This window comes from Triturus cristatus, chromosome 8 (genome assembly GCF_964204655.1).
Source record: "Triturus cristatus chromosome 8, aTriCri1.1, whole genome shotgun sequence".
NCBI classification, from domain to species: Eukaryota; Metazoa; Chordata; class Amphibia; order Caudata; family Salamandridae; genus Triturus; species Triturus cristatus.
Window position 1 is genome coordinate 117,198,445 of NC_140591.1, and position 27,135 is coordinate 117,225,579.

Here is a 27,135-nt window from a genome sequence, read left to right on the forward strand (position 1 = left end):
ACCATACAGGGGACATCTAGCATCATAAGGGCAGTGGTCCACTAGACCACACTTAAAACAGGTCTTGGGCCCCTTGTGAACAGGCTTATCTGTCGGGGCCCCTGCTGTCTTCTCAGGGGGAGGCTGGGAACACTTTCCTTGGTTCCCTTGGGGATTACTCTCAGGCCTTTTTCTGGAATTCCCTCTGTTGTCCCCTTGTCCCCCCCCATTCCTCTGCTGGGGACCCTGCCCACCTTTGGCAAAGTCTCCCACATGACCCTTGTGGACCCGGGTGCTCACCCAGCGGTCCGCCTCCTCAGCAAGCTTCCTAGAATTAGTTAGCTTACTATCAATCAGGTGCTGGCGTAGCTCTGGAAAACAATTATTGGACAAGTGCTCCCATGCAAACAAATCATAGGGCGCCTCAGAATTATCCACTTTGCTACCCTTCACCCCACCATCCAATGCTCTGCAAAAGAAAGACACATATTCCACCCATGTGGAAGACTCCAGTTTCTTGCAATTCCTAAACCTTTGTCTGTACAACTCTGGGATCAAACCATACCTGGACATTAGGGCTCCCTTCATGTGGGCATAGGACACCTGCTCCTCTGTAGGTAAATCTAACAAGGTGTCCCGCCCATCACTAACAAAGCGGCCCCACAACCCTGCTCCCCAATCCTTCTCAGGGACCCGGTGGGCCAACATTGCAGCTTCATAAGCACTGACCCATTGACCCATATCCTCTTGTTTGTGGAAATCCTTAACTACTTCTTTGGGGATGTAGACCCTTGCTTCTACAGGCACTGGTGGTGCGCTGCCACATGAGGGAGGAACTTCTAAACTGTTGGCTTTAAGTTCCAATTCCCCAACACTCTCTCATGTTCAAAATGCATTTTCTTTTCCTCTAAGGCTAACTTCTTCATCTCTAATTCCATCCCAACCTCTATTTTCTTGCTCTCTATGTCCTTCTGACCATCTATTTTGAGCTTGGCTAGCTCCAACTTATGCTCCCTCTCCCTGTCCTCCAGCTCTCCTGGGGACAGGCCCTTGGAAGTAATACTGCTGCCCGCCCTGGAAGGTACTTTCTCCCCGGTTGGGACCAATGGCCCGTAAAACTGTCCATCTAAATTCTCTGCCTCCTCCACAGGCTCTTCAGGATGCTCGCTGGCATTCCTAAATTCTACCCAGGCCCTCAGCGCCTTTTGGTATTCCTCTTCCTGATGAGGCCTTTCAAAGAGATTTAAAATTTCTTGCACAGAGCCTTGAGGTTTGGCACAGTGTAGGTATCAATCTTCTCTTCTTCCAATTCAATGTCTACAGATGCAATGGATGCTGGCTTGCTCATGGTAGAAAGACTGGCAGTTCTCAAGAATCAAAAAATAGAAAAGAAGTTCCAAGGAAAATAAAATTCTACCAAAACATGTATGTGGTCGTGTTTTGATCTGCACTCACTAGTAGTGTACACCAATCACTGTATATGAGTCCCAAATGCAAGTCCAAATCCCCACCGCTGACCACCAATGTTAGAAATTGGGGTCTCTAGTTGGCAGAGGTAGGTACCTTTGACCAAATAGGGACCCTTGCTTCTAGTCAGGGTAAGAGGCTACACTTCTAAAATAACCCCTGCTCACCCCCTTGGTAGCTTGGCACGAGCAGACAGGCTTATCTCAGAGGCAGTGTGTAAAGTATTTGTTAAAACATACAGTAATACAGTGAAAACACTACAGATGGACACCACACAGGTTTAGAAAAATAAGTAATTTTTACTAGACTTAACACAGGCCAAACGACAAAAATCCACAATAATGTAATCCAAATAAGTCTTTAAAATGGTAGAAATGGCTTAGTTCACTTTAGATTGTAAATGCGACAGTTTACTCTCACAGTACCTGGGATGCGTAATGCAAAACAAACAAAAGGGTTTCAGGGCAGGTGATGCGTCGGTTCCTTACACTCAGGGGGAGTGGATGCGTTGGTTCCTTACTGCTGTGCAGGGGAGTTGAGGCTCGCTTCCTTACTATGTGGGGAGGTGATGCGTCGGTTTCTTACTGCTCTCCGGCACGATGCGACAAGATGGCGCCTCGATGCGATGCGACGATGCGGTGCAATGCGACAAAATGGCGTCTTGGTTACAATGTAACAACGTAGATGTGATGCGTGCATGCCCGACCGCCGTGCGGCGACTCGGTGATCTTCTGAGCTGTGACAGGCCTTGCGACATGCTTCTCCGGTGATGTGACGGCGACCTCTGTGGCGGAGGCACGCTTCTCCGGTGATGCAACGTGCTTCGGCGATGCGATGGTGACATCGGCGGCACGCTTATTCAGCGATGCGACGGCAACTGCTGCGGTGGCGACACGCTTCTCGTCGTTGAGTCGCGCTTCCAGCTCCCAGCGGCACGCAGTCTCTCAGAAGGCCCAGCACAACAGCAGGCACTTCAATTCCCAGCAAGGGAATTCAGGGGGGAGCTGGTGGTGAAGTCTTGCATCCATGAGACTTCAGGAAGGAGGCAAGCTCAAAGTTCAAGCCCTTGGAGATCTTCTACAACAGGGGTACTCACAAACTTTCTGTCGGGGGCCAAAATTACAGTGTGGTTAGTGGCCGAGGGCCGCACTGGTAGGGGTGGAGTCAGTGGGGGCGGAGCTAGAGTAAAAAAAAAACCTTTCAAAACATTAGACAATGATGTATTTCACAATCAGATGCAACTACAAAGAGCACATTTTGATAATATCCTAGTTTGCAAGTACTATGAGTAACCCTGCACTAGACAAAACACCATCTCTCTCTACTAAGAACATTAATCACTGGAATTAGCAAGAAATTTTTATTGTTGCCCAAAAATGTTGGAGGCCAGGAAGGAGGCAGCAAGTGCTTTTAAAACCATATTATACTTACAAACACGACGCCCCCACCTGAAGTTAGCTCCCGGTGCGGTCGCACTGCCCTGGAGCCACCCTGCTCAAGGGTCCTGTGACCTCAGTGACAGAGTCACTGCCACTCTATGGTGTGCTGCTTCATAGATCTGTCCCCAAGACTGGAGGTGAACTTCATGGATAGTGGTGGCCAGGCCTTCAAGGTTAACCCACACTTGCCACCGCTAGGGTCCACCTGCTGGTGCTAAGACACCAGGGCTTTTAAGATTTTGCGGCGCCTTCTTAGGTCTAGCACGGGAATGTGCTCCCTCAGGAGAGTGGTCTGGGAGCCTGGTCAGGAAGGCTGAACGTGGTTCACCAGTTCCACTTCAGCAGCTTTGACCATAGCACCGCATCCTCTCCCGCACTGAACACCATACTGCCCCACTGAGAGAAACTTGCACTGCACTGACCCGCTATAAACACCTGGATGTGACTCAATTCTAATTACGCCCTAGACAAGAGCAATATGCTGCGTAAACAAAATTAACATCCTAGAAAAAGCAAACACTCATAGGGAATGCAAGATTAAGTAAAGCATGTGAAATGTAAGCAGTGAGTGCTTTCGCATGAAAAGGTAAGGCCATGACTACAGGGCCCGGAAGGGAACCGTTTCGGTGCCCATTGCTTATATTCTTTCAAAACACAGGCAGTCTGGTTTTAAAAGACCACATTTGTGTACACACAGCCGCTGTTCACATCTTGTTTTCCAATTCACCCATCAAGCAGGTATTTCAGTACCTCCAGGCAGGGTGCACTTTCCCACACAGGGAAAACAATGTTGTTGAAAGAGAGACAAGAAAACAAAAGTAGCGCTTCACTGGCGAACACTGTAAAGTGGCGCTAATGTGTTTAGGTGTAAATAAATCAATCTGGGCACCTTGCAACCACTCTGTCTTGCTTTAATTAGTTATTTATTTTTTACATTTGGAATGTTTTATGTCTCTCCACCCAAAGGCTGCACTGGTGTCAGAAAAAGACGTTTCCAGCAAAAATCTTTTTTGGATCCATTTCACAGGGGAGCAAATAAAGGAAAGGAGGAAAGAGTGGGTAATACCCGTTTCTTGAAGTCTCGGTTTTCACTAACTGAGGAGAGAGGGAAGACTCGGAGGCTTAGAGGCCGTCACCGGGGCATGTGCTCACAGTTTAATTTATAGGGACTTGGGGAGGCTGCTCGCAGGAGCCATATGGACTAAATGTACATAGCTGTGCTTACGAGCCATGCTTCGCTATATTAAAAAGCAAGTTCTTTTAAAGTTTGTATCCCAGGTCTCGCGCGATGGGAAACTTTCACAAAAGAATAAAAAAAACATACCTGTGCAGGCGCTGCTGTGAAGGTTCTCCGGGGCTGCGGGCTGGAAGGACGTCGTCAACACAGGAAGCTCACCAAATGGTCCTTTAAAAGTCAGCGGTAACTAGCGCTAGTTACAGCTGACTTTTAAAGGGCCTGAGCTTCGTGTGATGTCAGAGGCAGGCAAGCCAATCGGAGGCAAGCAGTAAGCAGAGACAATGGCCGCAGGAGGAAACGGTGTGAATACGTATTAAAGCGTATTCACAACGTTTGCTCCTGCAGCCATCTTCCCTGCTTACTCCAGGGAAGTGTATTGTTATCGATCAAGGTCCGTGGGCCGCCAATGAAGGCCGGGCGGGCCGTACTATGAGTAACCCTGTTCTACAAGATGATGAAAAGCACACTCAGTCCTCTTCTCCTTTCTTTGGCAATGAAGCAACCACTGCAGGCCAACCCCCAAACACACAGAAGAGGGGTAGTCTCCTCCTTCAGCTTCTCTGGTTCTTCTCCTCAGCAAAGGGTCGTCTTGATTCCCAGAAGTTATCTAAAGTTCTGGGGTCTGGGCCCCAATATTTATACTGCAAAATCCTTTGTCTCTGAAGGCAGAGAGTGTCTGTACCTAGTCCAAACCAGTTCTGGGTGCATTCTGCCAGTGAACAACTTCTTCCTTTGTCAGTGTGGGCCAGGGTCATCAGACACACCACAGTAGGTGGAGCCAGCATTGTGGAAGGCAGGCACAGCCCTATTCAGGCCCAGGTGCTACTCCTCCCACCACTCCTCATGCAGATAAGTTTATTCAGCCTTGTGCTGACTCACCCTGTCTCCTGGAGCCACCCCAGCCCCTGTCACTCACAACCCAGACATGGAATACACAACCTAGCAGAGGCAGGCTTGGATGGTTAGGCAAGAAAATACCTACTTTCTAAAAGTGGTATTTTCAAACATAGAATGTTAAAACCAACTTCACTAAAAGATGTATTTTATCATTCTGATTTCTGGCATTCTTAATTCGTTTTTCTACCATGTTCCCTGGGTCAGTTAGGTTTATAAGATGTTATAATCAAACTGCCCATTCTGGCCTATGGGGACAGCTAGCCTTGCAATAGTGAAAAACGAAAATGGCTGTAATTCACTATCAGGATATGCCACACACATCAGGGCATGTCCTACCTTTTACACACAATGCACCCTGCCCTTGGGCCTAGTTTAGGGGTGGCTAACATGTTGAAAAGGTAAGGTTTAGGGACTGGTAAGTGGGTGCACTTACCAAGTCAACATGGCAGTACTGGACTGCACACAGGCTCTGCGATAGCAGGCCTGAGCCATAGTTTACAAGAAACAGCGAAACAATTGAGCAAATTAGAAGAAAAAGGGAGGGGCGGCATTTTTCAATTCTCACCTAGGGCGGCTAAACACCTCAAAACGGCCCTGGCTGCTCCGGTGGGTGGCACAATCAGTGCTGCAAGCCCACCAGCAGAATTTGATTTACAGGCCCTGGGCACACATGGTGCACGGGACTAGGGTCTCACAAGTAAACCAAATAAGCCAATCATGGAGTCACTAATCCATTACATCACTTTAACATAGGGAGCACTTGCACTGTGGCACTGAATAGCAATGGCACAGTGCCTAAAGCATCTCTAGACCAGCAAAACATATAGCAAAAACATAGGAGGCAACAGCAAAAAATGGAAGAGAGACCCATGCCAATGGTGCCAGGTCTAATACTCTCCTTTTTAAAGTTTTTGTCTTGTCTGCTTGCGCCTCTTTACCTTCCCACTTATCTTTCTCCCTTTCTGCTCTCCTCTACTTCTCCCTCATCCTGCCTCCTCTCTTCAAACTACATTCTACCATTCTCTTTTCCCAAAACTCTCTCTAATGTCCCTGTCCTCTTTCTAATTCTAGCCTTTCTCTATCAAATCTATATCATGACTATGCTTCTCTCCTACTAGGCTCATTCATTTTTTCGGACCTCCTTAATTGTCACCTTTCTCTACCGATCCCATTTTTTTTTTACATTTGTTTTATTCAAGTTTTCAATTTGTTTTTTTTTACAAACACAACTACAAAACAAACCCCCCTAACTCGGATGACAGCTCTTACCCAGCAATCATGTGCAAAGCCACTTAACTACTGTGCTAATAAATTTCATTCCCTAGATTAACCCATTGACCTAGTGTGTCTGGTGTTGTCCGACGGTATTGAATTTGAATTTAAAAACATTTCTATAGCGCACTTTTACCATGCGGTTTCTTGGCGCTGTTAGATTGTGAGAAGCAGGCAGGAGCAGAGGGGAATTTAAGCATTATAGGCTCGGGGAAAAAGAAAAGTTTTAAGACCCTTCCGGAACTCAATGTAAGAAGATGACATACGGAGTTCCGGGGGGAGGGAGTTCCAAAATGCAGGAGCAAGCACTGCGAATTTCGTACCGCCAGTCTTTTTCTTGCTGAAGCGGGGGATGGTTAACAAAGCCTGATGAGTAGACCTAAGCTCTCGTCCAGGTATGTAGGGGGTGATGGCAGAACAGATAAATTCCGGGGCAGTGCCTGTTTTAGCCTGGAAAGTGGTGCAGCCAAGCTTGAACAGAGCACGCTCTTTCACCGGCAGCCAGTGCAAGGCCTGCAATAGGGGAGTAGCTCTATGGTATTTAGGCAGGCCGTGAATCAGGCGGGCAGCCTGATTCTGCACTAGCTGCAAACGGCGAATGGCGTAGGCTGGAGCGCCATTGTAAATGATGTTCCCATAATCGAGGCGCGAAAGCACCATGGCCATCACTATAATTTTTAGGGCGGGTAAAGAAAAAAAACGAGAAATCTTCCTGATGATTCGAAGGGAAAAGAAACAGGAGGAAACAACTGAATTGACCTGAGAGTGAACAGAAAGTGAGGGATCCAGGAGGATACCAAGGGTCTTGACCTTAGGAACTGGGAGCGGGGGAACACCAAGTGAGGAGGGCCAGTGAGAGGGGGACCAGGGACTGCAACCACCTCTGGTCAAGACTAATTCCGTCTTGTCCGGGTTGAGTTTGAGGTGGTTGCAGTTCATCCAATCCTGGATGAACAGCATGACGGATTGGACATTTGAAGCAGAGGAAGAGGAGTGGGAAAGGTCAAAAATTAGCTGGAGGTCATCGGCGTAATTGAACACCGTGACCTCGAGCTGCTGTAACATAAAAATGAGGGGGTAAATGTATAAATTAAACAAAAGAGGGGAGAGGGAAGAGCCTTGGGGAACTCCACATGCAACCTTACGAGAGGTAGCGGTGAAACCAGCAAGATGGACTGCCTGAGCCCTGTCACTCAGGAAGGACTTAAGCCAGGTGAGGGCCAGGCCCTCTATACCCGCCGCCTTGACACGGGTGGGTATTCTAATTGTCCCTTATAATCTTTTTCTCTCCCCTCTTGAAACCTATAGCCTTTTGTTTGTTCTTATCGTCCTTCCTTTCTTTTTTATCTTCTTTCTGTGTTTCACAACCCTTTTTCCCCTTCTTTTCCTCAGCATTTCTTGCTTATTCATGCTTCCTTTTTACTTAGTTCATCCTCTCCATTTGTGCCCCCTTTTCTCTCTACACTCAAATCTCCCCTTTCCCTTGCCCTCTCCTCCAAATCTTCTCTCTCCATCTCTCTATTATTTCTATCCTTCCTATTATTCTGTTTGTCTATCCTGCACCTTTATTTTCTTTCCAGTCACCATTCTTATCTTTTTCCTTTTCTCTACTCTCCCATCTTTACTTTCATTCTGTCTTTCCTACATCCTTTGTGAATTTTATAATGCAGTGACTCACCTGCCTTAATTCTCTCTCTACTTCATATCTCATTCTCACCTACTCTTCTATGTCCCTCCTATATTACTCTCCTCTATATCACTCCTCAATAGGTGCCCACTCCTCCCAACCTCTTTCTATCCAGCTCTACTCCGTTCCATACTTCTGTTTTTTTCTTGATTTCCATTGCCTTTTCACCTCATCTATCACCTTCCACCCAGTCTCCTTGTGCTCTTTTGTTTTCTACCTCATGACAAGTTCCTACACAAACCCAGTGACTGACCGTTTCTGATGACCTCCCCCAGTTTGAGTAGCCACTCTTCTGTGGCATGGCCCATACTCTTGCACCTCCTGATCCCAGGTTGCCTGCTTCCCACTATTCTAGATATATGGGGCCTCGGTTGCAAGATGGCTGCCGTTCGCCACAATGCATCTGCGGCCACCCTCAGCATGTGCCAAGCCTCAGAAGGTACCTCTACGTGAGTAGGCCTCCCTGCGGGCATATGCATGCCCTGCATTTCATGAGATGGAATACATGAAAGGCTGGGTGTAGGAGTGCAGATCAGCCCAGTGCTGATGTCCCCATTCACTCTGAGTTCTTCACAGTACTGACATGCTTCTTATCTGCGATCCCTGCAACCCAATCTATAAGTCCATCACCTCTGTCCATGTGCTGACGTGCCCCTCACTGAGCCTCAGCCTTCAAAACTCTACCTCTAGTGCTGACAACCGCCCGCTAGTGAGAGTAGACTGATTCTTGGAAGTCAATTTCACATGGGAATGTCTGGCTATTCATTCTCATGAGACTAACAAAAGCATACAGCCAAACATTACACCTTAAGGAACTGTTACCCAACTCATTGGTGCTCAGTCTATCAACCTCAGAACAATGAAAGACTTGCCTTACATCCCGTGCCCATAATTCTCCTTAATCCAGCTCACTATCCCAAGAATAGAGCTCTCCCCATCCTGCCCTCTGCAGGCCTGGTTCTGGATGCTGAAACTCTTTCCAAGACCACACACATGCATCCTCTCCCTAACCCTTCCATGATGCCCTTGAGTATGACGGACTTCGAGGAGTGGAGGGAAGGTAGGGCACGAGCGAGTTGCTGCTGACAGGGGGAGAAATGGGTAACAGAGTGAGGCGGGGCTGAACTAAGGCACCCTCAGGAGTGAAGCTGGGACAGGAGCCTCAGCAGTGGATTAGACATATTAGGGGTACTCTAAGCTGGGCCAGCCAAATCAGACCTACTCAACTATTGCCTTGTGGCCTTAAATACTGCACAGCTGTATTTATTCCCCTTCAATGATATGAGCTAAAAGCAGGACTAGGGAAGGAATATGGAGTTCTTGACTGACATGGACTAGACTCCTGTTCCTCTGGGCGACTGTTTTGGGAAACATGATTTAAATTCCAGGCAAAACACTAATTTTTCAACATTAACTGATCACACCTCCTGGCCCCTTCCAAACAGAGTCCCACAGCACAAACAGGTATTGGAGCTGTGCTTTTCCAGCCCTAGCTGTGGCTGCTGATAGAAGTGCAGTGCCCGACCTGGATCAACGCCAATTACAGTGATAATTTTACATTTAAAATCAAAACAGTTATTCAATTTAAAAAATATATATATTTTGTTTAAAAAAATTATATATTCGAAGAATTCAGATATCAATTATGGGGGCACTATTAAAACCTTTGCAAAGTGTTTAAGTACATGTTGTTAAAAAAGAAAAAGCCTACCGACTTATTAATGGGAATGCGACTAGGCAAATCCTTAATCAGCAGCATTGTAAAACATAGCGCTCATAGTATATATGGTATTTCTCTATGATGAGAAACACACTACTTTTATAGCGCCTGCGGTGGCGCATGTAGAGTCTGCTTCTATGGTTACCCCCACTTTTTGCATGGTGCTAAGCTGTTTTTGACTAGTCTGACTGGGATCCTGCTAACCAGGACCCCAGTCTATCTGCTTTCTCCCACAATTGTTATGTTCAGTACTTAGGTACAACCCAGATTGGATACTGGGGTACCCTTATAAGTCCCTAGTATATAGTTTCAATGTACCCATGGCATAGGTACCCCAGAGGTCCGCCATGGGCTAAAGCATGCATTATATCACCCATGGGAGACCATTAAAAATGGAACTACAGGCCTACCATTGCAGCCTGTGTAAGCTGGTGGTTGCACCAATTACTAGAGATATAGGAATCCTATATCTAGGGTCACAGCACTTAAAACCTATAAGTCATCCCTATAGCAGGCCTTTGCAATCCTGAAGGCAGGGTGCTTGGTTCTAAGTGAGAGGATGCCCCTGCATGAGCAGGACACCCCTACAGCCTACAGAGTCCATTCTCCCGGGTTGTCAGTGAAGCAGCCATATACTATATAGAGGGGCAACGCATAATTACACAATAAACATCTTCAAACAGGCTGCAACAAATCCTATCATGTTTGGTATCAAACATGTTGGAATCATAGGAGGTTTGATTCCAAGCACTGGAATTGCCCTCCGTTAGGCTTTCAGTGTTCCCGGTACCAGCCTTCTTGACCCGGACAGCACAAAATGGTTGCTGCCGACCAGAGACACATTTCTGCCCTCCTGCTGCTTAGGCAAGCTCGAGCAGAGGAAGGCAGCACAATAGGTATCCTGTCACAGGGAGGCGTGACCACCTCACAGACAGGATTTAGTGTATTGGGACCGGGTGAGTGCACTTGCCAGCGCCACAAAGTCCGCATGAGGGGCACATTTGGTGTCCCCGTGCTTAGTCCAGTTCAAACTAGTCCTTGGAGCCGTTGGCTCCCGCTCTGGTGCGAAACTGGACGAAGGACATGGGAGTAACCTCCCCCCTGTCCAGACCCTTTCAGGGAGGGTCTCCTGAATCTTCCTAATCCATTCTGTAGGGTACTTAAGGGCTTACCTGGGTGTAGGTCTCTAGATTCGTTGTGGGACAAGATCAGACACCACTTCTTCTACCGTCTGGGCACTGTGGACTTCAATTGGGCTCGACTTCGTCTCCCTTCCAGTCTGCTGCATCGTCTGTGCCTGTGCACCATACAGGAACCTTCCAAAGCCTGTGGGTGTCAAAGACACGTGAAGGAATCTCCCCTGAAGTGAAGGAGTCACTCCTCTTCATTCACAGGAACCGCAACTACGTCGACCAGTCTGGTGATCCTGAGTTCCTCCGGACTCCGTACGCTCTGCAACACAGGTGGTGGTTTTCCACAGCTCCCGAGCCCTGCCCTGCTCTCTCACCAAGTTGGAGGCCGGTATCCCTCATGGGGTTGCAATAACCGAACCCCTGTGCACTGCATCAACTCACAATTGCAAAGGCTTGTTGGCTTCCTTACAAGAAGATCTTCAAGGTCTAAGTAGCCCCAACCTTGAGTGCCTCCTGGGACCAGAATCTTCAGCCACACCTCATCGTGTACATCGTGACTTGCATCTTTTGGTGAACTACTTCAGGTCCTCTCGGGACTCCAGTGCCTATGGGTCCATTTGAGGGGCACACTTTTTTTTTTTGCTCCCTAATTACTCGGGTACTGCCCTGACTTCCCTGTGTGTTGTTGAGTCCTCTGTAACTTGCTGGTCCCGACGTCGCTCCTCCTTCAATTCCTGCATTAGTTGCATTTGCCAAGGCTTGTTGGTGCCCCCCACCGGACACCAACCCCTCAGCACTCGACATCCTTCATGGGACAGCTTGTGCATGGCTCCTGGTCCTCCTCAGCGTCGCCTGGCCTTCACAGCTGCCGAGTCAAGGTCATCGTCACCCATCCTGCAAAACTTGACATCAGAGAGCATACGTCTTCCAAGTCTCCTGGTCACCACTGAGTGACATAGACTCTGTCTCCTCTGCTTGCAGGTACCTCTCAACTTGAATCCACCTTCGGATTCCACTGGACACTTTCTCCTTCTTCAGCAGCGGCACTTTCCTGAAGTCCTCCATTGGGTTCGACGGCGGTTTCCAACACCACTTCACACGTATGCACCCGGCTTCCCTGGTGTAGGTAACGTGGGTACAAGGGTATCCACGGGTGGGGTAGCTCTCTAACCTTCTGTCTTCCATGGGGTTTATTCATGGTCCTTAATCTTTAAAACTCCAACTGCGACTTACACGTAAAGTTGTCCGAAGTACGCGGTTGTATTCCCACACTGCACACACTCTCCGTGGGGTTTATAGTCATTCACCTTGGGTGGTTCCTTAGCTCCCCAGCTTTTCTACGCCCTTTCGACATTGTCTTGACCGGAGTTGTGGTTCTTACAACACTTTCTTAGTATATGATTTTGTCCCCTCCCCCGTGTGTATCTTGTGCTATTTACTGTATTTCTATGCAAAGTATTGTGTGCATTGTGTTTATCTCCATGTAGGAGATATCTAAACGTATTAGAGAGTATTATATAATAAATACATATTTTTATAAATACCTTGCGTGGTTCTTTTTCACTTAATCTATACTATAAGATTGTATTCTGATAATACAAGCAGCTTAACACTCCTTCTGGACTAAGCCTGAAGGCTGCTCTCCACAGCTACCACTTAGAGAGCTTTCTAAGGTTGTCTAACACATCTTAAATCACAATAAGGGTTGTCTGGACTGGTGCAAGGTGCCTAATTACATTAGTGGACATCATATACCAGGCCAGCTTCTCACAGCGCACATGCAACAATCTTTTTTAGCGATCCCCCAATGACCTCCTTCTCCATGGATTCCCTCACTACCACCCTACAACAGTGTACTTCATCTCTCAAGTGCCCCTCTCTCACACACTATTAATTTGTTGTATTGCACTACTCAAACTAGTGTTGGGTGTCAGAGCATATTACGTTATATGTGTGTAAATCAGTCTAAAGAAAATATTACATAAGACAATAAGGATTAAAGGAAATAGGAATCACTTTATTAATTTCGTTTTCTAGAGTTTTATATAGCGCGAACTAGACTCGAGTAATCAGGTAACAGCGCGCTTTACATGAGCACCAGTTTTGTTACAGAAGAACACATTCATTTTTTGTTAGGCACGGGGAGATTAACCCCTTCAGTGCCACGCCCTTTCCCCGCCCTGTGCCGGCCGTTGCATTAGCGGGCGGGGTTCATGACGAGATAGTCTCGTCATGGGTACAGCGCAACCGCGCTCCATGACGAGACCATCTCGTCATGGGCACTGAAGCGGTTAAGTGATTTGCCCAGAATCACAGGATGTTTTAGAGTCGTTGCCAAGACTCGAACCCAGTTCCCCAGCTTCGAGGTCGACCGCTCTAGCCATAAGGCTACATCCTCTCCCCTAACTTTTTTTTTTTAGCAGGAGAATTCCATGTCACTTTTTTCATTTCGTTACAAAAGGGCACATTCATTTTTGTTAGGCACGGGAAGATTAAGTGATTTGCCCAGAATCACAGGATGTTGAGCGTCGTTGCTGAGACTCAAACCTGGTTCCTCAGCTTTGAGGTCGACCGCTCTAGCCGTAAGACTACATCCTCTCTGTCATCAATACTAGTCAGTAGTGTATTTTAAGAGTGTTTAATCTGGAGATGCATAAACTCAGTATTTAAAATGTATCCCAATTGTTGGGATTGGCCTCAGTGGATGGGGTTAGTATTACTAATAAGACTCTATTTCCGGCCAAACAAACACTTTTAGCAACATTAGATAACGAAAGCCCAGGAAAAAAGCATAAAGTTCTAATTTATACCATGCAGTTTGCATGCAGCTCTTTGATAACAATTTATAGGTCACTGTGCTATATGAGGACTGTGAGACTTATGAATTGTAAGTAACAAAAAGATCTATGTGACAAAAGCAGTAACACCTGAGCTATCCACACAAACACAATTCTGTTCTTTTTTCATGGTACATGTTCTTTGCAGCAGGCAGATATATTAACCCTCTACACTACTTAATGAAAAATCTAAACTGGCACTAGACGAAGATCCATCTCTCTCCAACAGGAACATTAATCACCAGACTAATTTTGACATTTTACTGTTGCCTTAAAACTGCTTAACACACAGTACAACCCTAAAACCAGACTTGATCAAGGGACATCCTGATGTCATATATGAAGGAGCTCTCGTATGCAATAATGAAGGGTCAAGACGCTCGGTAAAAAGATTATTTGCCAAGTCTGTAAACAAAATAATCCTGTTCAAAGCATTTAATATAAATTCTGCCCTGGATTGGCCTCCTGGAATGCCACATTCCTAGTTGAAGTAACAGCTCCTTTGTCTTCAGAGCATGTCCTGGGCTGGGCCTCCTGCAGCAAAGCCTGTCGCACAAGAGTGAGATTTCACACCTGGCGAAAGGGACAATAAAGGGACATTTCGTTGGCGCCACGCAAGCTGTGTGAAAATACTTGCCGCGTGGCGTCGGCAAAATGTCCTTTTATTGTTCCTTTAGCTCCTGGAAGTGGCCAGGGCGCTCCCAAAAACAGTCTGGGTGCAGGAAGGGTCAAGGCTGCATGCGCACGCGCGCTGCCTAAAGGGAACATAGCTAGGACTGACCGCTTTAGCTGTCTGAAAGATGTCATTTCGTCAAAGTACAAAAAGAGATGCTTTGGGTTAGCCAGTGCCTCTCATGGGTTCCGCTTGCTTTGCCATTGCGTGGATGGGCTGTCAATCAAGACTACTGCATTTGAAGAATGGTTACACTGCTCCATTTGTGTGGCCATTATGTATTGGTGATGTAGCTCACGTATTCGTTTTGTTACACTGCAGATTAGGCAAAAGGCGGAGTATGTGTTCTTTGATGTATTTCCTTTGCAGATATGATGACATTTTAATTGATTGTACGCTACCAAAGTTCATTAATGAATTTTACTGGTGTACTTCTTTTTTACTGTTTTAATTGTTTACATGGATAGTGAGTTCATCCAAACACAGTTATTACTATACTGCAATATGCATGAACTGTACCTCTTGGCATGGCGGACCACTTTAGGTTTTTTCGGACCAATAGTGGTGTACTCTATGAACATTTTTATGTAAGATCACTGTACTGTTTTTTCGAAGTTAATGTACTTATTTATTTATTTGCCTGATTACTTAAAACCATTGCAAAATTACAACAGTGCTAAAAGAATCCACACATTTGTAAAGCCATGTTAATAAATCTAAAATAAATCAGTAATTTTAGGCAACATATGCCACAGTATCTATCCCCAAATTCATAAAACCATATAAATAATAAACTAAAAAACACAGTAGTTTTAAACAGTGAATGCCACAATATCTCTGTTAAAACAAAGGATTTCATTGTGGAGGTTAAAAGATCGTTTAGACATTTGCCACTAAAAACTTATCCAGCTTGTTCTAAAGTAAGCAATAATCGCAGGCTTATGACCAGTGAATCAGTTTACTGCTGGATTTAGCTTTGTTCCTGCTGCGCTCATAAAGCGGACCAGGCTGCAGGCTAGCTGAATGTCTCCTCCTTCAAAGCAAACTTTCACTGCGTGTCTGTATGATGGAATCTGTCTTTCCTTCAGGACCGGTTTTAATAATGATCTTTATTCCTTATCTAAACTGTTAGACCTGGCACCATTGGCATGGGTCTCCCTTCCATTTTTTGCTGTTGCCTCCTGTGTTTTTGCTATATGTTTTGCTGGTCAAGATGCTTTTGGGCACTGTGCCACTGCTTGTAAAGTGTGTCTCAACCCTGCCATTGCAGAGCCTGTATGCAGTCTGTGACTGCCATGTCAACTTGGTAAGTGCACCCACTTGCCAGTCCCTAAACCTTCTTTTTTCTACATATTAGACACCCCTAAGTTGGGCCCAAGGGCAGGGTGCATTGTATGTAAAAGGTAGGACATGCCCTGATGTGTGTGACATGTCCTGATAGTGAATTACAGCCAATTTTGTGTTTCACTGTTGCAAGGCTAGCTGTTCCATAGGCCAGAATGGGGAGTTTGATTATAACATTTTATAATCCTAACTGACTCAGGGAACTAGGTATAAATTCGAGTTTAGTATGCCTGAACTCAGAGTGATAAAATACATCTTTTAGTGAAGTTGGCATTCTGTGTTTTAAAATACGCACTTTTAGTAGGTATTTTCTTGCCTAAATATCCAAGCCTGCCTCGGCTAGTTTGTGTACTCGGTGTCTGGTTTGTGAGTGACAGGGGCTGGGGTGGCTCCAGGAGACAGGGTGAGTCAGCATAAGGCTGAATAGACCTATCTGCATGAGGAGTAGTAGCACCTGGGACTGAATATGGCTGTGCCTGCCTTCCACAATGCTGTCTCCACCTCCTGTGGCAAGTCTGATTACCCTGGCCCACACTGTCAAAGGTAAGAAGAAGTCCTGTAAACAAAGTGCTCCAGGACTGCACAGAACTGGTTTGGACTAGGTACAGACACTCTCTGCCTTCAGAGACAAAGGATTTTGGTATATAAAAGGGGGGACCCAAACCCCAGAACTTTAGATCACTTCTGGGAATCAAGACGACCCTTTGCCAAGAAGAAGAATCAAGGAAGCTGAAGGAGGAGACTGCCCCTGTGCTGTGCTGTTGGGGTTGGCCTGCAGTGGTTACTGTATTGCCAAGGAAAGGAGAAAAGGAACTTTGTGTGTACTTTTGCAATCTTGAAGAAGAATCGCCAAGGGATGAGCTTTGCTTGCTTCCTGCCTGAAGTCTCAGGGATACAAGACTTCACCACCAGCTCCCCTGAATTCCCTTGCTGTGGAATTCTGCCTGCAGAGAGGTGCCTACTGTTGTTTGGGCCCTCTAAGAAGACTGCGAGTCGCTGGCAGCTGGAAGTGCGACACAACGAGGAGAAGTGTGTCGCCGCCGCAGCAGTTGCCGTCGCATCGCCAAAGAAGCGTGCCGCCGCTGCAGCTGTTCGCCGTTGCATCATCGACGAAGCGCGTCACATCACCGGAGAAGCGTGTCGCGGCTCAGTATTTACCGAGTTTGCCACACGGCCGTCGTGCGTGCACGCGTCGCATCCAACGTTGTTGCATTGCATCAAGACGCCATTTTCTCGCATCGCACCAGATCGTCGCATCGCATCAAGGCGCCATCTTGTCGCATGGCACTGGATCACAGTAAGAAACCGACGCATCACCTCCTCTCTGGTAAGGAACCGACGCATCACCTCCCCTGTGCTGCAGTAAGGAACCGACGCATCACCTCCCCCGAAGCAAGGAACCGACGCATCACCTTCCCTGCGACCCTTTTGTTTGTATTGCATGTCGCATGCAAGGTACTTTGAAAGTAAAGTGTCGCATTTACCATCTACATTGAACTAAGCTATTTTCTACCATTTTAGAGACTATTTTTGATTATAGTAGTGTGGATTTTTGTCGTTTGGTCTTGCGTTAAGTCTAGTAAAGATTACTTATATTTCTAAACTGATGTGGTGTCCATTTGTAGTGTTTTCACTGTATTACTGTATGTGTTCACAAATGCTTTACACACTGTCTCTGAGATAAGCCTGTCTGCTCGTGCCAAGCTACCAAGGGGGTGAGCAGAGGTTAGTTTAGAAGTGTACCCCCTTACCCTGACTAGAAGCAAGGGTCCCTATTTGTCAAAGGTACCTACCTCTGCCAACTAAAGACCCCCAGTTCTCACATAAACCCTTCCAGATGCACAGTAAATGTAGTACATCATCTTTGGTATCACCGCATAGTCTACACTGTGTTGTTGTATCTTTCCGTTTCCATGGTGGGAGGTGCCGCATTGCTGGTAGGATTCCCAGTCTCAGATGCAGGAATCTTTCCTTCACTGCTCTCGAAAAACCTATACCAAGGTATATTTGTGGCAGGCACCCTTGAATTTAATGTACTGTGTTTTTTAATTTGTTTTATTGTGCTTTTTTAATGGCTTATGGCCTGAAAAAAATTATTTATCATACTAATTGCTAATTTATGAATGTACTGTTTATGATGTGTCTGCTGTTTGGATGCTTTAGCCTGCCACACTGCCAGAGTGTTGTTTTCTAATGGTCCTTGCACATTCATTTGGTTTATTTTGTTGTTTGTTAGATTACAGCTTTTTTGGTGAAGATGTATGCACATACATGCTTATTTGCATTCAAGGCAAAGATATTAAACCATCAAAAACGTATAGCAGGGGTCTTCAAACTGGAGGGCGGGGCTTGGAGGGTGCAGTATTAAAATGTTTGAAGACCACTGACCTATTGTGTTTACATAGGGCATGCTGTGGGCTGGCTGACTCTAAGGGTCGGCGGCAAGATCTCCTAAGGTGAGTCAGTGTTAGGCCTGGGTGGAATTTAAATTACGCCGGAGTAATCATAGTAATTTTGGTCCTGCATTACTGTTGGACATGGAATTACTGATAATAATGCGATTACACCTGCTCACGTAATTAAGAGTAATTTGGAAAAAATCCTACAGTGAGAAAAAATTTAGCAAGTGCCTGCTCACTATTTGTGTTCCGTAGTATTTAGGGCTATTTATTCGAGGAAAACACATGAGTGTGTCTCTTTTAGATGCAATGGTGCATTTTGCACTAAGAAAATAGCACTAAATGTTAGGATTGTTTGGGGAATTACTACAAGTGCACATTTAGCAAGTATGAGTGTCTGTTCGCACTCACTATTCATGTACTATTGCATTTGCCACTATTTCTTAGCGCAAAATGCAACCTCATGTGCATTTTGGATGGAGGGGACATTTTTGTGCTAATAAAATAGCGCTAATTGCAGAATTACTCTTGTTAAGTAATTCTGCGTAATCTCAGAATTTTGGGGGAATTCAGCGTCACTACGTTAGACAGAGTTACGTGACTTATGCCCACTCCTAGTCAGTATACGGGCACCCCGCCATCAAAATCTCTGTTTTTGAAAGACTTAGCATGTCTTCTCACCAATCACTGATCAATTGTTAGCAGACACTTTGTTAAGATGTTGTGAGCAGTGCTGCTGGCAGTTTTAGCTTACAATGTAAGTGAGGTATCATGGGCATAACAAATACATACAAAGAATGCAGGAGAGCCATATATATGTTAAACAATAAAGAGGGCAAAGCCAAGCTATTAAGCACTCCAAACTCGATAGTAAGTAGTGTTGACTGGAAGGGACAGACATTAATAATCGGGAACCAATCATGAAGAAAGGATCTAATCCACTGTGATACCTTGCCTTTGATTCCCAGCTCACATAGACTGCATGGATGCATCTATTTCTTTAATTTTAGCACAGTTACACTAAGCATAATTGTGGTGTTAGGACAACACAGATAGACAGCAAAACACCACAGCATTTAGGCCAATTAAGGTATGCAATCAGAAATTTGCTTAACCTGAATTTAGAGAGCATTTCCACACTTTGAGGATGAAACATCCTAAAATATCTCCCTCGCAAGTGTTTTTTCTTTCAAAGTTGGGAACCATCAGCAGGTACAAAGACCCCGACCTCAAGGCTGGTGCCATGACATATCATGCTATATATACATATTGCATAAACTGAGAAGTTTAAATGCCTCTTCGCAACAAAAATAACTGAACGAAATAATTTGTAATATCCAGCAAACCGGAGCACTTCATTTACCTATCACTCCTTTCCAATAACTTTGAAATGTCTTTGAACCCTTTTTCAACAAAGATTTATTAAAAAAGCTGCCACGTGGAACTGCGTTCTTCACTACAAATACTCTGGCCACCATATCTTTATGCCATGACCTCTTCACCCGATTTAAGTATTTGGCAAGGCAAATGCGGAAATGGTCAGGTTAGCGGTTTCACAACCACACTCTTCAATTATCTGGCTGCTCTGCAGCCAAAGTCCATGGTATTGTGTTAGTGGTTAATATCTCATTAACTGTTTTTTTTTTGCTGAGTGGCTTGTTTACATATAAAGGTTACCCATGATGGAAAAGTAGGATCATACGAAAATAACCTTTCTTTCTTCATTATGAGACCATTATTGATTGTCCTAAGCATTAGAAAGAATAGAAACAACAGTAAGCACACCTCTCAAAGACGTTAGTGGAATTCTCATTGGAATATGTTGTGTCCTGTGACACAAGTAAACGCTAGTAGCCAAGTAGAGTTCAAAAGTACCTGTACCTTTATTCAGTAGCTGGTCCAAATACATCCAGATGGTATACAAGTACATCTGACAGGTAGTCCAGGTAAACAGGTGATGGTGATGTAGGTTAGCCTGTAGTCAACCCTTAGTTCCATGTAACAGCAGCCCCACCAGGAGCAGCCTGCCTGCTGCTCAGCCCATCTCTAACTGTCATTCTTTCTTCACTCACACAGACACCCAACATTCCGTGCATCACTGAAATCCCAACATTCTACAGTAAACATAAACACTGGCTGAGCAGCAGGAAGATTGGTAAACTACAAGATATGAGTAAACTATGCAGGGCGTAACAGAATTAAAAATATAGCGCACAGAAATTGAAGCTGTAGCCAAAAACATAATAAGATATGTGTCGGGGAACCCGATTCCAGACAGGCGGCTAGTAAATAAATTATCTCCAGGTGGCCATTCCACAATCTTTAGGAATGAAAACTCATAAATAGAGTGATAACAGCAGCACACCCTCTAGTGAAATGGACGTGTGGTCTAGACCAAAGAGACTCGTTCGTTTTTAGGTCTCGCCTGACATTAGCCGGGCGCATGCGCTGCACTCGCCATGCGAGTGCCTTTTGGAATCGATACGATTCCAGAACTATACTTGAAGCCCCGCCCCTCTTTCCATTGGCTTGCGTCATCGTTTATGTTAAGTGATGGTGCGTGATTGGAAAGCGGGCTTCTCGGTTACCGCCTTGTCCACTTTTAGGACGGCCCATCTAGACAGGCCGATGCCATGTTTTTTCCCGTGAGGTAGGAGCTCCTCGCACAGAGCACGATGGCCCCTCCTCCCATCTTATTTTTTTAGTTGTCTGAGCCGGGGGGCTGTCCTCGCAGGCTGCAAATTTGCGTTTGTTCCTTCTGTGACCATTTGCCTCATGCACCGTCATTCCCCATTGTCCATTTTCCCTGATCAGCCCCACAGCCCTCTCTCGCTCCCACTCCCACAATATGGCAGACCGCCAGTGCTACTACTTTACAATCTATAGTGGTTGTTTGTGGTGTTAAACCATCAGTTTGTGCGCAGGGTGCATCCTCTGACTAATAACAGAAGCTCACCCAGCCTAGAGGCATGCGTTGTGTCCTGCTATTAGTCGGACTTCAGTTACCCGCAGCTTCCGGCCGTACCCTCATCTCACCCCTCATCAGTGTTTCACTGTGCACAGCCCACGCCTGATCGCCCCTGCCGCTGTGCTCCTGTTTAGGGCCCTGATCTCTTGACTGGCTCCGATGCACCTGCCTCCTTTTGTAAATAAACCACCCTGCTCTCAGGGACATTGTTAGCTCTAAACAAGAACTGATTTTGATGTACAGGACAGAATGCTGGTTGTTTTTCTTGCTGTATGACTTTGCATGGATGTTAATACTAAACTAAGACTTGGGTTCAGGAAATGCTCGATATTTTGAGTTTACGTAACTCATAAGACATGATGAAATGAACCGACAGTTTGCAAAGAGACGCAACACTAAAAGGTGCAAATTATGGTGGCAATCAGGCGCGCAACGCGCATAGGACTCAAAGGGCTTGAGCAGCCCCGCCCCAACCCACCCCCGTCGTGTGTGTCAGACCAGGCTGAGACGCTTTCCGGGCGCACACACAGCCACACCAGAGTACTTCACAGGTCTTTCAAAGACCATTTGCATGTTAATAAGGCTTTGTTGTTCTTTCACCCCTTCCAGAGCCCCTGCTTCTCTACTCTGCCTATTGCTGGAAGAATTAGCACCCCCATCCCGAATTTTTGTCTTAGCTACACCCCCACCCCGGAAATTTGACGCTAGTTGTGCCTCTGGTGGCAATCGACTCTCCGTTGCCCACGTTTTTTAGTGTACTATTCGTTGACCCTCTTGCAGCTCCAAATCCGCCTTGTGCCGTGAGGTGCCAGTTCCCTCGTAATTCATGCAAAGTGGGCATATCTGGAGCGGAACACCTCAAACACCGCTAGGTTTCGGCAAAATGAAAGCCAGATCAGCTAAAGAAGGAGGCCATGGCTTTGCCCCACATTCTTACTACAGGTGAAACCAGAGGCAGGCAAACGGACAAGCAGTAAATCGCCTGATACTCCTTCCTGCACGTAAAATGTGGGATTTAAGAGGAGGCACACATCCTACTGAGTTCCCCCTGTGTGTTTGTGTTCACATAGAAATTTGACTACTAGACAATGTAGATTAAGTACAAATTTTACACTATACTACGCTGATAGGCCTTTGCGCCATAATGTAAGGCTGAACGCCATACAAATCAGACATTTCTTAATGCAAGCACCACAAGTGACATCTGTGGGTGACTGTGAATGTAGTGCAGTGCACTATTCTAACGTGTGTACAATGCATTCACTCATTCCTAGCTAATCCACGCAACCACATAACGATTAGGCAATCCCCTTCATTTGAACCCTTTTTCCTCATGAGGGTTCTGAGTACACAGTATTACTATTTAACCATGTTTTCCCCCCTATTCACAATACTGAGATAAAGCGGAATGGGCGAATTCATGATTTAAAATAAGAAAACATGAATGATGCCATATTTTACTCAAAGATGAGCCATCATGCTCCAAATTATGTTTCGATAATCTATTATCTGATCTTGACCCCAAATGCAACAGGCATTTGCAATGCAATAGGTCTCGCCTTTGGGACCTTATAAGTGTTCAGCCATGCAACAGTTGATGTTGTTGCACCAAGGATATTGTGCTGGATAACTAAACACTTATAAGGTCCCAAAGGCGAGACCTATTGGCTATGTCGTGATGCGTGGAGCTACCCAGCTAAGTATGCATTGTTTCTTTCATCTTGGGATAAACGATTCCGAAAGAATGTGAAGAATGCGGACATCTGAAACCACATTTGTTAGAAAGAAGGAATATATTTTAAGAACCTGCTGATTTTTACGGGAAAAGTATATAGTTCAGTAGAACAAAAATGTCTGTTTACCTCTGCAAAAGTTGTCTGGGATTGGATTCATGCATATGATCAAATAAATATAAAATGCATCAATGTATACACAACATATAATTCCAGTGGTGCGTTACTATTGGACCATTATTGGCAAAAGCTCAGAACCCTAAAGGTAAACATTATTTCTTGTTGCGAATTGGAAAGGAGAGGCTAGGGGTATCGAGAGATGCAATGGAGTGTTGCCTGGGGGGATACAGCATTGTTGGCAGAAAGGTCAAACCAATAGATGTCCTCCTACCGAGAGGACGGAGTCTGATCCCTCCATTCTGAGGTGGGTGTGAGGGCGCTCCCTGCTTTTACCTGGTGGCGGCAGATGTTCGGAATTCCCTCCAGCAGCAGCAAAGCAAAACTCCCCAGCTCCCACAGCCGCGTGACACTTCAGCACTGTCCCCTGGAGGCCGCCATAGGACGCTGAGAATAGTCGCCATAGCAACCGCGTACCATACGACGAAAACAGTGTGCTGTCATGTAGTAGCGTAGTGGGTGTGAGGTCCACGCATTGTTACCATGGACGCGGTGAACGCCGACTGAATAGAAAAAGAAAACAGAATAACCATCAGGGGATCGAAACAGAAGACAACCAGTGGCCATACAGATGGAGAATATCTTTTCACATTCGGTTAGGCAAGATAACTATTCGTTTTAGAATCCTGCCTGCCTGCAGGGTTCCACAATAACATTTTTGAAAAATAATGGGCTTTCTGTTAAGATTTATATTTTGGCAAATTGTAATTTGTTACAATAAATTACAAATAAGCAGGTATATTAAAACTGAAACCAGTCCGAAAATAGTTTGTAAAATAAAAAATTGCCATCACATACATTTATTTTATTTTCGTGAAGGACAAAAACTTACCCTTCTAAAATGGCGTCCCGATTGTCCTTTACGTAGCGGTTATACGTAGGCTTTGCTACCATTTCATTGGACAGTTTATATTTGTCATGCCGACGTGATATTTCTTGTTCCCAGCTTCTCAAGGGACACTGAGCAGTGTTAGCAAACTCAGCATACAGTGGGACACCATTTCCCATACTAGAGAGACAGGAACTCTACAGTAAATGGAAAGAAAATGTCAGTTCGGGAAAGACAAAGATAAGAAAATATCTGAGGTACGATTGAATTAGCTTAGGAAACATATACAACAAGCATTGGCAAAGGCAATACATTATTTGTATGTATATATATAGCTGTCAGCAAACAATATCTTTCACACACATGGATGTAGTGCTTTGCGAGTTAGAAATGTTGAAACCCTTTTGGCTCTTGGTCGACTTCGTTTACACACAGACAAATGCATCCTCGAAACCAAACCCTCCAACCATTCTTCTGACCCCATACCTAGTGTCATCGCCATTGATTTCTATACCAATACTCTCTCTTATTGGACCAGGCTAGTTAATCTCTTCCTCAGTCAAGGATCCCTCCCAGCTGTCCTCAAAATAGGACAGGTTACCCCCCTCCTAAAAAAAACCTCCGCAGATGCGAGCAACCTCAATAACTTTCGCCCCATCACCAATCTCCCTTTTCTTTCAAAGATCACAGAAAAATGTGTTGCAAAACAACTTTCCCAACACATTATGGACAATAATCTCCTTGACGTGTTCCAGTCTGGCTTTATTCAAAATTGCAGCACTGAAACAGCCCTGCTGCGAGTGATCGATGATGAGCTGTATATACTCGATTCGGGGGAATCGTGCCTTCTGATTCTTCTTGACCTATCTGCAGCCTTTGACACTGTTAATCACAACACCCTCCTCAACAGAGAATGGGCGTGGAAGGCTTAAGTGGTTAAATGGTTTGCCTCATTCCTCTCGTACAGCTCCCAAATGATCAAGATTGTGAACAGTCTCTCGTTTCCACTGGTGATTGGTCAAGGCGTCCCTCAAGGTCCCATCCTTGCACCCACTCTGTTTAATCTCTATCTGGAACCATTAGGGAACCTCCTAAGCAAATCTGGAATCCTCTACCAGCTCTATGCAGATGACACCCAAATCTACCTCAAGGTGTCTTCCTCTCAAGATCTCTCACTACTCAACTCTACTCTCAACTCTATTCACAACTGGATGTTAGTTCACCAACTCATTCTCAATACCTCCAAAACTGAATTCCTCCTCCTATCTACCTCTCTCTGCCCGCCTCCTGTTCAATCCTGGATGGATCAGCTGAATTTACTCAACAGTAAACCCATCATTGTCGACTGCGCTAAATCCCTAGGTGTCATACTTGACAAAAGACTCAACCTAATCTCACACATCAACTCCATTGCCAAGATTGCACGTTATCAGGTGCGCCTTCTGTGGGGGATTCTTCGGTTCTTCCTGGAGAAAGACCTAAAAACCTTGGTTCAATCACTAGTTCTCTCTAGACTGGATTATTGTAATTCTCTTCTGACTGGCCTTCCCAAATCTCACCTTTCTCCCCTTAAATCCGTCCTCCATTCAGCAGCTCGCTTCCTTTCAGGGTCCAAACGAAGTGACCACATCACTCCTATCCTGTCTTCTCTCCGATGGCTTCCCATCGAGGCTAGAGCTATTTACAAAATGGCTTGCATCACTCACAAAGCCTTGCACTCTTCCTCCCCTCGCTATCTGGCGAATAAACTGAAATTGTCCGGAGGCTTGAGACCTTCTTGGAATGCGGAAAAGTTCCTGCTTGAGCCCCCCTCCTTCAAAAGGGAAAAATTGATGGCTCAATCGTTCTCAGGTAATGCGATGAGAATCTGGAACTCGCTTCCTCCTTTGCTCCGTGCCACCACCTCCATCCGGATCTTCAAAGCGGAGCTCAAATCTCTTCTATTCCAAAGACACTTTCAGAACAAATTCCTTCATTCTCAGACCCCGCCAGGAAGTTCGTTAGTCATTGTAAATTTGTTATATTTATTTATTTTTTGTACATTCCTTGCTTGCTGTGTTTGATATTGTGTTCCTCTTGCCTGCTGTGTTTGATTCTGTGTCCTGCTATTTTTGTACGTTCTATTTTGTAACATTTCGCTCATGTAACGTAACTGGTTCTATTGTACAGCGCTCTGACACCTTCGGGTAAAGTCCGCGCTTTATAAAAATGCATAAATAAATAAATAAAGACTTGTAATGCTAAACTCCATTTGTGGGTACACAGAACTGCCAAGGTTTCAGATTGAAGTGTGACATTTTTATAATTTCAGTGACATTCAACAACTATGAGTTACACTTTCTCGCAAGCAAAATCAAGCAATGAAGATGAGGGAAACATATAAATATCAGAAATGACACCCATTTGAGAAACGAGGAACTCTGAGATCTTAAAACTGCTGCAAAGCCTCAGAAATGGAAAGACACTAACCTACTGCTCTTGTAAACTGATTGTACTCTTAAACAAATGTGCAACCATGATATTAAACAAGTCTTTCAGAGGCAATACTTCTAGTTCTGTGCACATATGCAGACATGCACAGTTAAGATCACACCAGCAGTGAATTATACCCTATTGTATTAGGAGGTAGTCTACAACAGCCTAAAACCATTAAACACAGGTGATATGGATAGTGGTGTATCAGACCTGATCCTATGAGCCACAGAGTATTTGTAGGTTGAACCTGGGAGCCTCTTCTGTTGCTTCTCGGTCTCTCCTTCTTCTTGTCTCACCCTACTTTCCCCTCATTCCTTTTATGCATCTTTTTGTTTCCCGTTCCCCCTCATGTCCACACTCCTCGTCTTATTCTTTAATCCACTTGAACCACTCTTCCCTTTCTCTCTCTTCTCCTGCCCCTCTTTCATTTGTCTACCCATTTCCCTCTTTCAATCTTACCCTTTATTTTTCTTTGTTCTCTCCACAGATTTCTATCCCTCCTACCTCTCACTGTCTCTTGCCTCACTGCTCCAGTTTTATCTACTTTCTCTCTTCTAACTCTTTTCCGTTGTCTATCTCTTACCCGCTAACTCTCCAACCTCATTGTTAGAAATGGGGGTTCTGGTTGGTTAGGGTATGCAACTAAGCCAGGCAGAACCCACCACTCTAGTCAGGGTAAGGGAGTTACACCCACAAGATAACCCCTGCTCACCCCCTTGGTAGCTTGTCAAAGCAGTCAGGCTTATCCCAGAGGCAATGTGTAAAGCGTTTGCGCACTACACACATACACCAGTGACGCACTAGGCATACCACAAAAAGAGACTCCACACAAGTTTATATAAAAATATTCTTTGCATTCTCCATAAAAC

The 27,135-nt window shown here is 45.3% G+C and overlaps 1 protein-coding gene across 7 annotated transcripts in view; it reads right to left on the minus strand.

The window, feature by feature from the left end:
- The window catches only part of TEX55 (testis expressed 55), a 460,108-nt gene extending 436,208 nt beyond the window's left edge, over window positions 1–23,900 (minus strand). For 2 of the 7 annotated variants that reach the window (XM_085621148.1, XM_085621147.1), the window contains exons 1-2: window positions 23,795–23,900; window positions 23,239–23,465 (exon numbers count right to left, since the gene is read on the minus strand). The gene's annotated coding sequence lies outside the window, so the exon portion shown is untranslated. Of the gene's footprint in view, window positions 1–19,965; window positions 20,095–23,176; window positions 23,466–23,794 lie in introns of those variants that run through there. The other 5 variants (XM_085621142.1, XM_085621141.1, XM_085621146.1 and 2 more) reach the window with 5 other exon arrangements.
- Window positions 23,901–27,135: the final 3,235 nt, after the last annotated feature.